Source organism: Ochotona princeps, chromosome 14 (assembly GCF_030435755.1).
Source record: "Ochotona princeps isolate mOchPri1 chromosome 14, mOchPri1.hap1, whole genome shotgun sequence".
Lineage (NCBI taxonomy): Eukaryota > Metazoa > Chordata > Mammalia > Lagomorpha > Ochotonidae > Ochotona > Ochotona princeps.
The window spans coordinates 47782074-47794315 of NC_080845.1; the positions used below are offsets into that span (position 1 = coordinate 47782074).

The 12242-nt window shown below is 39.6% G+C and overlaps 1 protein-coding gene across 9 annotated transcripts in view; it reads left to right on the forward strand.

Moving 5' to 3' along the window:
• NFIB (nuclear factor I B) overlaps window positions 1-12242 on the forward strand; it is a 231201-nt gene that overhangs the window by 108073 nt on the left and 110886 nt on the right. The window lies entirely within an intron of this gene.

Genomic DNA, 12242 nt, shown 5'->3' on the forward strand with positions numbered 1-12242 from the left:
TGGGATGGGGAAATTTTATGTCAATATCAAAAGTACTTATGAAGTACTTCTCCCTAATGAAGTCATTAAAGAAATAGAAAACCCTCTGGAAAGTGGAAATACAGGGAGAATGAATATATTACACTTCCAAGGCAGTAAAATAAGTTTAAAACTTATCTAATTTTATGGATTTTACCTTTACTTATAATATTTCTGAGCCATAAACTCATCTATTAGGAATGAAAAACATTCAATTTCATGAGTTAATTTAGAAATGAGTATAATTTCTTTTTTTGGAGATGATTTAACTTTAACCCTGATATTGGAATGAATGCTGACTGAAGTGAAGAACTTAGTAGCCACTAAATTTAGCATATGCTGGTTTATTTTCTTCATCTCTTATCAGCGCATCATATTACTTTGTTGTATATATAGGTTGGAATTCATCTTAACTTTGACTTAAAAAAGGCCTGCCTTGAAATCATTGAAATCCAAGAAAAGGCTGAGAGTTGGGGAATCAGGTTGTTGAGGATTTTGTACACTGCAGCTTTTCATCTTTTAAATTATCACCCTGCTGGTCTTGGCCTTGTGAATTTGATAGTGCCATGCTCTAGGTGGTAATTATCCATCTAAAATAGGGCACAGAAATATCTTGACCTACCATATTCTTTCCATAAATCTCATTTACTTGTATGAGAACGTGTTGAAAGTCATGTTGGTGGATCCTTCAGGTGAAAATGGGAATTGGCTCTTTTTCTAGCCATGTTATCTCTATAGGAAAATGGCTGACCCTTGGCTCTTGGTTTAGCTCAACTAAGACTACAGTAATATTCATACCAAGCATGCACTTGGGACAAATCAGACTGTCATTAGCGATATGTGGCTTGGAGAGGGAATTGCTTCATTGTGTGGTGAAGTTTCCGGAGTTTGGTGGGAGCTTAGAAGGTCTGAAGGGAGTAGAGAGTGTTGTGGCTTTGACAAGGACGTCTATATGTGATCAGCGGTGTGAGCTGTTCATGCTTAGCTGCTGCTCTTCCTGCCAGTGGAGTGCACTGACATAGTCCTCAATTTGTGGCATGCTATGGGCAAAGGGGGTTTTCTGGTATCATCTTCCTCCTTAGTGTACATTACCAAACCACAACATCAACTTGCCACAATCGGCAGTTTCTCCTTTCTACTTAGGGGAGGCTTCAGTTAGAAAAATCGGAAGGTTATATGTTAAGAATGAGGAAAATTGACCAAAGAATCCTGTGGTTTTAGATGTGAAACCTCTGCCTGGAGAACTTTCGTGTGTGTGTGTGTGTGTGTGTGTGTGTGTGTGATCGTGACACACCTCAAATTTGGGGAGGCACTAAATTATGTTGGGCTCTAGAATCAGATTGGTTTAGGTTTAGTTCTTGGCTTTTTAAGTTATTAGCTTTAGGCAGATTTTCTCATCTGAAAATGGGGATAATAATAGCACCAACCCATAATGTTATTACAAGGGCGAAATCTCCACATAGTGTCGAGCAGTGTTGGACATGCAAATAAGTGCTCAGTGACTATTAATCTGTTATTTTATTGTTGTTCATTTACAAGAAATTTGCTAATGAACAGGAGGATATGCTAGCTAAGATGTTCACCACATAGTCTGTACAGAACACTCAGTCTTTACGGAAGTAACCACTGTTTTTCCTCAACAGTATCTTCTCAGGTATAGGTGTCCATTGTGTGTATGTTGCACTGCCATGCATTTGGTAGACATTAAAGTCTATTACTTTCAGAAGCTTGCATTCCAGTTGATGATTAAAAAATAATGCACATTTCCACTTGACCATGTATACCCAAAATGACCAAAATAGAAATAAGTAAAATTTGAAACTGTTTCTTTCTTTCTTTTTTTTTTTTAAGAAAAGCATGCTTTCTGCTTGTTTAGGTTATTATTATTTTCCATGATACATTTTTGTAGGTATAAGCATTCGCCCCTTTCCATTCTCTTGCTTTCTCTCCATTTTCCCATCCAACAATTTTCCCTTCTCACCATTCTCTCCCCCTGCCCCATATTATCACAGTATTCCTTAGTAATAGTTACAGGCTTAGCATTCTGTTGTTTAGGTGTATCATGGCATCATAGACAAAGGTAGAGAAATTCAATATTATATTGTCAAGATATATTTAATCAATCCATTTATTATTTGGGGGTAGAGGTATGTACTGCAATATATCTTTACTTCCCAGTATGCTTGCTAGTCTCCATCATACAGTTCATCTATGAGAATAAATGTATGTATTTGTTTATTATATATCTGTTTGTTTTGTATTTTGCATGAAAGTTGTCTTGTATCAGAGAGAACGTATGATAGTTGTCCTTTTGGGACTAGTTATTTACTAAGTGTGATGGTCTCCAGTTGGGACCATTTTGTAAAGCATGTTATCTTAATCTCCTGGCAGTGTGCAATAGCCTAGGAGTGCTTAGCATGTAGTACATGATCAGTTACTATTTATCAGATTCTTCTGTTCAATGGAATTTGAGGACATACAAGTAAGAAAAGGTAAAAATATAGTGGAATCAGAGCATAACATGTCCTGAAAGGAAAGAAAACTCTTCAAGTTCTAACAGTATGAATAACTTATTGGTGAACTACAACTTTTTTGACATACCAGTATTAACCACTGTGTTAAGAGTGGTCCATGGATATATAGTTTTGTGACTTTAACTGTTCTGGTAACTACTTAAAGACAAAAAACCTCTATATGTCTTTTATTCAGAATCGTAGTAACGATTCTGTAAAAAGATTCAGAGAGAGGAGAGAAAGAGCGCACACCTTTGTGTTTATTTCTGATGAATATTGGAAAATGGGCAGTATTCATTCCTAGTATGCCACTAGGAAACATTAGACTTTCTTTATATCTTGTGGTGAAGGTTTTAGAAAATGAAGCGGAAATTTGATTGGTGTGGCTGTTATGAGTGTGTGGACACATGATTAAAACTTGAAAGGCTGGATACTTGGTGAGTGAGCACCGTGAAGGCAGTGAATGCCACTTGGCTGTGTCAGCATTGTGGAATTCATCTTTCAGCTCCGAATGATCTCTCAGCAGAAGCAAGAATGTTGGACTCACTTGAAGTGTAGAGTTAGTGAACAGTAGGCAATGCCAGTGATGATGTCGGGAGGGTACACCAAGCCTTGTGCGATGCTCAACCTGAGGTCCTGTGCGTAAAACACTCAGATAAAGAAAAATCCATGGATCTGAGCATACATATTTTGGCAGCTGGACACACATCATTTTGGCTGGGATTTGCATCTGATAGGGAATAAAAGATCAGCGAATATGCATCTTTTTGGGATCTGCATGTACATGTGAAGCATTTTCCTTTATTTTTCAAGTTTTATTTTTTCAAGTGTATAATTTCTCCCCCCTTTTCCTCCCTCAATCCCTCTTTTTTTCCTTCCTTTATTTTTGTTACCCTTTTGGTAAGCCCATGGAACTTGCAGAAATTGTGGATTTGATCTCAATTTCCTCATTTAGGTGAAATTTTGCACCATGGACATTCCTGGTGTTTATCACACAGGTTTGTTTTGTGAATGTTATTTTAATCATGTAAGGGAACCATCATCTATTAAAGGATGCAATGGAAGTAAGTTAATTTGGGAGGGGGGAGGTATTCATTTGTGCTTTGACACAAACTTAAGTCCATATCAACTTATGCCACAGCAGATGAGAAAATGTTGGCTTTGTTCATGTGATCTGTAAGTTTTAGTATACACAGGAGGCTTATAATTTTACATTTTTTTTTTCTGGAAAATAAAATGAATTTCTTTAAGACACAAACACTGTGGGCACGCGTGTGACTGGACTGATAAGTGCTGGTTTTCCTCACAGACTCATCTTCATGATTTTCTAGCTTGTAGTGCCCCAATATTGCTTTTTTAGTTTTTCCAAGCATTTTTTTAAAAGGTTAAAGGTTCTGGTACCAGCGCTAATTTCTGAGGGAAATACATGTTTTGGCTTCCTTTGAGGCAGACATGAGACCCTGCCCCGGTAGCAGGACTGGCCTTTCCCTTGGCAAGGCGGCCGGCCGGCGACATTTCAGGAGGCCGCTTGGCAGCCATCTTAGATCCTGCCCGCACAGAGAGCTCCTGGCTGCCAAAAGCTGCAGCCGCTCGGTGCCAAGACACTCTTGGCAGTGGAGATAAACTTTGTAGAGATACACAGTCCAGAAATATCTTATAATTACAAAGCACAGGGGGCAGAATGTTTTTACAATACAGCTGTGCTAATGTAAACATTTAATTTGGCAGCCTTCTCCACCCACTTTTCAATTAACCGGGTTTATGCAGATACTTTAGGTCTGTAATAAAGTTTATTGCTACTTCTCTTATAGTACAGTTTATGAAACACAGATTTGAGGGGCTTTTTTTTTAGGTGGGGGGTAGATTGTCATCCATGTACGAAAATGCATTGTTAGATGCTAGGTTGTGGTGAAGGGAAGGGTAGCTTTCAGTGTCACAAAATGCCAACGGCCTGGCTTCACTGAAATAATCGCTTTAGGGAAAAAATGTGGGGGCCGGCTCTTTTAACTTCTGAAGCATGCCAGAGGATATTAATAGAATGAGGTAAAATCACTTGTACAGCTACAAAGACACTTGTGTTAATGATCATTAAAAAAGTTAAATGTCCCCTGCCATGCATGAGACTATTTCAGAGATAAATTCCCAATAACAGTTCTTAACAGATATAATTATAATAATTGTGTGATCGTCATGATAATTATTTGTATAGAGTGAAAGAAATAATTTTCTATCTAAAGTAGCATTCAACTGTTCAGCTCACAAAGCTAGTCAATAGATCCTTTTCAACTAACCTAAAAAATCCTAGAGATTGTGGAGTTTTGAATCTAAATTTGGGTTTAATTGACGTTATAAAGAGGATTTTTTTTAAAGTAAGGAATGTGATATCCCGGTCCACAATATTTCTGCATAGTTTAGTTTGCACATTTCTCAAGTAAATCAGGAAAAGCCATTTAAGTCCCCTACATAAAGGTTTTTCAAAAAACAAAAAGATTTTCAACTCATCTTCATGTCTTTTTATTTAGAAACTTTGCCTTGGTTGTGATTTTTTGAAAGTTGGCTTTTCGTTTTAAACTTTTTAAAAATGCTGATTTAAGTCATTGAAAATTCATTCTTACCACCTTTTCTCTCAGAACTCCTTTGAATTTTTTCATTTGGTGTGGCTCCCTCAGCGTTTTGCAATGGGATGTGGCCACAGAGCTGTTTCAGTCTGAAATGGTCTGTGATTCTTAAGCTCCCAAACTAGTCAAAAAACAAACAACTAGTCAAAGGAGCGGTCTTAAGAAAGGTTGAGGTCACAGAATTTTATATCTGTTGTCCCATTTTACAGTCCCATTATTTTAGCTGTCACGGTTTTGCCATCATGTGGTATTTACATATTCTGATTATCACAGCTCAACATTATATCTTGAAGTCTGAGACTTTCATTGTCTCAGATGTCGTAGTCGCTAAAACCAAAAATTAAACAAGCAAAAAAAAAAATGGTTTATCCTTGTGTGCCTGTAAAAACTGTTCATTTTATTCGCAAAATGTATTAAGTATGGATTTGGCTCACAGAGGCTATTTTACCTATCAGGAAATAGTTGGAATTCAACCTAAGACAGATAAACCTGAGCTGCTTCAAGACAGGAACAAGCTCTTATTGTTGTATACTGACTTCCAGGGTTTATAGAGAATTGTTGCCATTTCAGTCCTTTTTAAAGAATAAACAAACAAATACATAAGTATTGTCAGTATACATTGGAATGGGAATAGTTAAGTGTAAATGACCTTCAGGAGTTGGTGTCTCATTATGATACTTTCTTTTAGATGGTTTTGTCTTTCTTTGTGGAATGGGAGTTTACATCTAAATTTCTTCATGGATAGTATATCCAAGAACATGTTTTTTACAGTTTAAATAGATTTTCCAAATTATGCAATGTAAATTGAGATACAGGAGATTATAGTCTTGGCAAGATGAAATATATGAATGGCTAACTAATGTTAGGATAAACAGGAGCTGTGAAGCCAAACACTGTCGATGCTGAGGGGGCTGCTTGAGGTAAGTCACTGAAGGCTTAGGAAGGATGGAACCACGCTTAAAATTCAGGAACTTGGGAAGTGAGCTAGACATTTGTATAACATGGAAGAAAGGATGATACTGGAATAGAAATTATTGGAACGAAAGGCAGGGGGACTCGCAGTCCCCTTGAAGAAGTGTGTAAAATTTAGGTGTTGGGAAGTTGAGTGTAGGTGTCAGAAGAGGTAGAAAGTGGTTTGTCTGGTGGCTGAGCTGAGAGATGAGGCAATTCCAAAGAATCCTAAATACTGTGATAAGGAAGTGGCAGGTTGTGCTTAGGTAATGAGCAATCGTGAGATGGTGTTTTGGGGGAGTAAACCGCTATGGTTTTTCGTGGCTGTGGTTATGGTGTGAGGAATGAACCATAATAGCCTTAGGGGACTGAGACCACTTTTGGGTAAGAGGTGAGAGGGTTCGATTGGAGATCTAGCAGGGTTTGGGATGAAGAGGAGGGATCAGGGTCAGAAGGTAGAATCTGGACGAACAGCTGAGTGGGTGGCTTCAGGGAGTGGGCTTTATGGAGTGTGTGTGTGTGTGTGTGTGTGTGTTTCAGCCTGGTAAAGGGAGTGCATGTGGATATTGTTAAGACTTGGAGTGGCGGTGGAGTAAGCGTTTGCAGAGGTTGTACACTCACAGTACAAGGAGGAGTTTTCCAGTTAAAATGAGAGATTGGGGCTAGAGATATTTGCAGTCCTCTGAAGCCAGTAGTATTTATGAACTATATGAGTTTGCTTAGGGGGATCATAAAAAAGATGAGAAAGTGGACCAGTCGGAGGGATTGGCTAACATTTCAGGGACAAACAGAAAAGTAGGAGGAAACCATTGAGATGGAAAAGAAGGCCCCTGAAAGTGAGACTTAGTAATAGTGCCCTGAAGGAAAAGGGAAGAAGTTCAAAAAGTTAGGAATATGCTGAGTCCAGCATACCCGAGGTAGAATCTGGGAAAGTCAAGGCAAGTTGTAGCTTCTAGAAATAGTTATTTTAGAGTGAAAGCAAACTAGCTCTCATGAACCAAATAGCTTGCCTTAGGCATTCCCGTTATTACTTTCTCTTCTGTTGTGATCAGGGATTTTCTTGCCCTTGTGTTTTACTCCTCGTTGTAAGTTGGTCCAGGCACATCCCATCAAATTGGGATCTTAAACTGCATAAAGAATGACTATTCCATAGGTGCTGAGGAACTTCTACAGTGAAATAATGGATATGTTTATTTGTAATCTCCCTCTTCTCCCAATTCTGTGATAGGAATTTCTATTTTTCTTTTCCATCTCATTTTACCATTTGCTAGTATGTTTGAAGAAACAGATGCCACTTCTGCATCTTGGTGGAGTTATGGAGAAGGCAGGAACACTCTCAGGGAGAATGGGGAGAAATGTGCCTAACTATTGAGCCCACTCTTTAATTACTCCTGCAGGCCCTCAGCCCTTTTTCCCTGGGGGAGAAAACGACTTCAAGCCCCAAGTCCCTGGATTCACCCTGTTGGCGGCAAAAGTGAAGAGCAATGTATTTGCACAGACCCCTCTGCTCCCCTTGTCCCTGTGTGAGTTTCCATCTTAGCAGTAAAAGACTCAGAAAGAAAGTGGTGATATCATGTTAGTTCATACAGAATGACATTAGCAAATATGATTGAGCCCACTAATGTGCAAGTGAAACTAAGAATTAAGTGGAAGCCAGGTACACTCTGTGTATTTCTGTGAGTGTCTTAGAGTCTTATAAATTTCTGTGTGTGTGTGTTCGTGTGTGTTCGTGTGTGTGTGTGTGTGTGTGTGCGTGTGTGTTTATACACATATGTATTTTAAATGCTTGGAGCCACTCACATAGAAGTTTGTATTAAATATGCAATGTTGGCTTCAGAGTTTGCTTTGAATGGATGTCAGTGAGCAAGTGGAGGTTGTCAGTTAAAATCACATGTATATGTATTCCTTTCAGAAGCAAAATTTCTTAAGACTCCAGTACATCTTATCTTTTTCTTTTTTAAACATCTCTCTAGCCCTTTCCATTCTCATATGCTGCCTTACCACTTCCTTAAGGAAACACACACAGGGACAAATTAAGTTTCCTAAAGTAAAGGAGGATCCTGTTTAAGTAGATTAGGGTCTGGCATACCATTTAGCTTTATCAGGCGTTTAAAGCAGAGGATATGCACTGTAGCCGGCTGTGACTTGCCAATTAGCTGGGCTTTCCCCACTGTTTCTGGTTTGGCAGGGCTGAGGTGGTTCACCCTGCTGCACTGCTGCCTGCCAAGGACACATGGCCAGCTCCCGGCTTCCTGTCTTCCTCATTGTGTCCTGGCCTTGCCTTCCAGGGAGCTGCCAGGACACAGTTGCCAAAAATCTTCTTTCAGAAAGGTCAAGTAACCTCAAGTCACCTATGCCAATATTTGTGTTTTCTATTTAATCCTTCTGTGTTCGACTTGGAGAAAACTGTACAACTGAATCTGCAGAGTGGAACCTGGGTCACTCTGGATCACTTGGATAAGGCAGCAGAACCCGAAGTGTCCCTTGGCTTGCCAGGGCATGCTGTTTCTAGTAGGGTTCTATTTAAAGCTCTGTGAAGTGTGATAGAGTTCACAATGGTGGAACGTGGATTTGGATGCAGTTGCTTTTTAGGATTCACTACACACATGTGATTTTTGGCCGAAGCTGTCTCCTGGTGAACTGTATGGCAGGGAAATGAAGAGAAGTGGAGACTGGTTTTTGGCCTAAGGACTGTGATTTTTGTCATCTGGCTTTTTAGGACTGTATAGTCATGTTCTGCTGTTTGCTTTCCAGTGTGGTGTCTGTGAGCAAGTTCCACCAGCCAAGTCCCTTGTACACAGTCTGAGGATAACATTTCAGAGTTACCTGGGGTGCAGGAAGAAAGTACCAGATTCTTGGCCCTGGTGTTGCTGTGTGAATCCCAGCCACTGGGGCGAGGATTGGGAATCTGAAGTCTTGACAGATATCCTGAGAGATTCTGCCAATCACTGAAATCTGTCACTGATAAAGAAATGTTAGTAAGGCAAATAACATTTGTTGTCATGATATAGCAAATTGTCCCACGAGTCTTCTGCAGCTGCTCTTTTTTGGGGACTGCGCTTGATTTGTATGTTTAGATTGCATGCAAACCAGCCTCAACAACAAGCACTTTTCTGAAGACTGAAGTTTTGTTTTAAAAAAATCATGCAATAAGCTTTATTTATATAATTGTTCTTAATATAAGTGCTGAATTTTAAGCGTCCCTCCTACCCCCATGACACAGAAGCCTGTAGTAGGCTGTTTACTAGAGTGTGGTCTTCCTGAAGACCACTGTTGTACGTAGTACTCCTTGGAAATGTGCATTGTAATAGGCCTGGTAATGGTTTTGGTTCAAGAGAATTTCTTTCCTTGTTTAAAAAGCTCATTTTTGCTGGAAAGGCATATTTCTTTTTTGGAGAGAAGGAGAGACAGAAAGGAAATGATCTTCTATCCACTGGTTCACTCCCCCAAGTGACTGCAATGGCCAGAGCTGAGCCAATTTGAAGCCAGGAGCCAAGAACCTCTTCTGGGTCTCCCGCATGGGTGCAGGGTCCCAAGGACTTGATCCATCCTCCAGTGCTTTCCCAGACCACAAGCACGGAGCTGAATGGTAAGTGGAGCTGCCGGAACATGAACTGGCACCCTTATGCTGGTGCTTGCAGGTAGAGGATTAGCCAGTTGAGCTATTATGCCAGGCCTGAACTTCTTCATTTCTAATATTTCATTGTGCAAAGCAGTTTTGTTGTTTACTTAGAAAAAAAAATCCCTTTTAAGAATATGGGATTCTTCAGTTGATGATGAAGAAGCCACCTACCAAGTTCTGTGACCCTGGTTATTTAGTATAGGAAAATTGTATATTTTGTCTGTAGACTGAAGGAAAGTTCAACATAGCCCCCAAATTCATTTTTGGATTTTCCTGTTAATTTTGTCCATCGTAATTTACTTCTAAAGCTTAATTTTCCTTTGTTTTTTGTACCTTGTGATACCCTTTTTGTGTGTGTGTGGTAGAAATGGGAGAGCCGTGAACCTTTCTTGATGTTTTGTTGACATTTGTAGAGCTGGGCCCAGGTTACCTTTTAATTTTGTCAGTTTTTTTTTCTGTGTTATTTCCAAAATGTGCTGAAAAGCTGCAGCCTCGGGGACACCTCTGACTTTCTGACACAAGGAACAAAGACTAGACTAATTCGGAACATATGTTCTGTCAAAGTTTACCTATAGCCTTGGGTTCCAGATTTGCAACTTCAGCATTTTCCATTCAAAAGAACCAGCATATTTTTTCTTAAACTCCCTTTTTGACTCCCCCTGAACCAGAGTCTTTTATAACAGTAATAAGGAAATGTGGTTATGGGTGTAATTGCCACGAGGCAATTGTACCCTAGAGGACTGGCAAAATTTTCTTTTCTGTGTCTGAGGGCTGGGCTCCATCAAGAAGATCCATTTGCGAATAACTCAATTAGAATAATAACAACAATGTCTTTATTTTTATGGCAGCTTTCCCTACAGAGATCAAAGTGCGTTAGAGACATCCTATCAGATTCTTTGTTCTAATGCCCCAGTGGACTGAAATAAAAAAAGTTTTATTATAGCTCATGTGAGATAGAGGAGTGAGGCAGAAAGAGGAGTTGGGTGGCATCCCAGAGGTCACAGAGAAAGTCAGCAGGGGAACTGCAAAGAAAAATCCAGGTTTACTATTACCCTGCAAGTCACCGCAGTGCGTTCTTTCCTGGCCACTGGAAAAGAGCAGAACAAAGCAGAGCTTCTTTGTGGTTTGCAAAATAATGTAGGTGAAAGTATTTTTGAAATTGTGTAGGTGTTGTTGCTGTTGTGGTCACTTAGTGTGAATGGAAGAAAAGCCAGACCCTAGTGCTTGAACTTAGCTGTTTTAATATATATGACATGGATTTTGCACATTCTTGATGAATTGCACCTAAACTGTCAGTCATCTTGATCATTATTGAAGGACTAATGAAAAAGTATGCTTATGATTCTCAATTTTAAAACATTCTGTAAGCTTGACCTCCAATTTTGAACAGATTAAGAAGCCGGAGATCAGTTACTCTGACTAAATAAACTTCCTAAAGTAAAACTTACCCAAGGAGTCAGAATTTTATTTTTGTTGAAGGTTCACTTGGAGACTCCATTCCTCAGAGGGTGAGTGTGATGAATGTATGTTTGCTATTGTTCTCTTTCACTGACAATGGAAGGATTGGGAGCTGGGTTGCCGTTGTCTTCCAACCTGATTTCAAGGTGGATGGTAGGACACATCCTCGGGGGAGCAGACACAATTAACGTGATGTCTTGATTGCTATTGTTTATTGTGTGGGTGAAGGTGGTGTATTTTGTGGAGGGCTGCTGCTCCTCCAGGATCCAGTGTACAGAAGCAGGTGAGCACCAGCAGGCACAGCATTCCATCCCTCACCCAGTGAGGAGAAGGAAAATTAGAAACGCTCTCCATTTTTACCAGCCCTGGTCTTGAAATAGAAAACAAAACAAAACAAAAGAAAAACAAAAACAAAATACCCCCCAAAAACCAACGAATATTTAGGTCATATACCTAATCAGACTTTCCAGAGCTCTCTTTTTGACTTTCTAATTCTGGGGTGAGTTCTTGTTTCTTCACTTTCTCCCAAGTAAATGAGACTGTCTCCCACTTATCATTGATCCTTCCTGTGAGTCTCCAGGGAGAAGTAATGGCCTTGAGAATTTATCTCATCATCACTGCACCTCTTGTTGTGTCTTGATGCTTAATGAATGTTGGGCTGAAAGCTAATCCAGGTAAACAGGTGAACTGAAAATAAAGTTCAGCTATTGTGAACATGTTAGCAAATTAATATAAGAGAAGAGTCGTCATTCGGGCACTGTTGGCAATGTCGATGAGTCAGGAGGTGAGTGTTCTGCATAGGTAGGTTGACTCAGTCCTGACAACCGTGTTATTCCATTTTTAAGAACTTAAAAGGCATTTCCTTATGTTCCCATTCCCATTTTGGTCTAGATGCCCTCCTCTGACTCTGTCTTTTGTTCTGTTGGTTGTAGTGGGTTTTCAAGGTGTGACATATATAATCATGGAGCCACAGCAGATTCCTGCTCTGTGAAGTAAAGGTGACCAGTGTTGTCACTTAAAAACAAACAAAACCCCAAAACTACACAATGATCACTTCAAAAG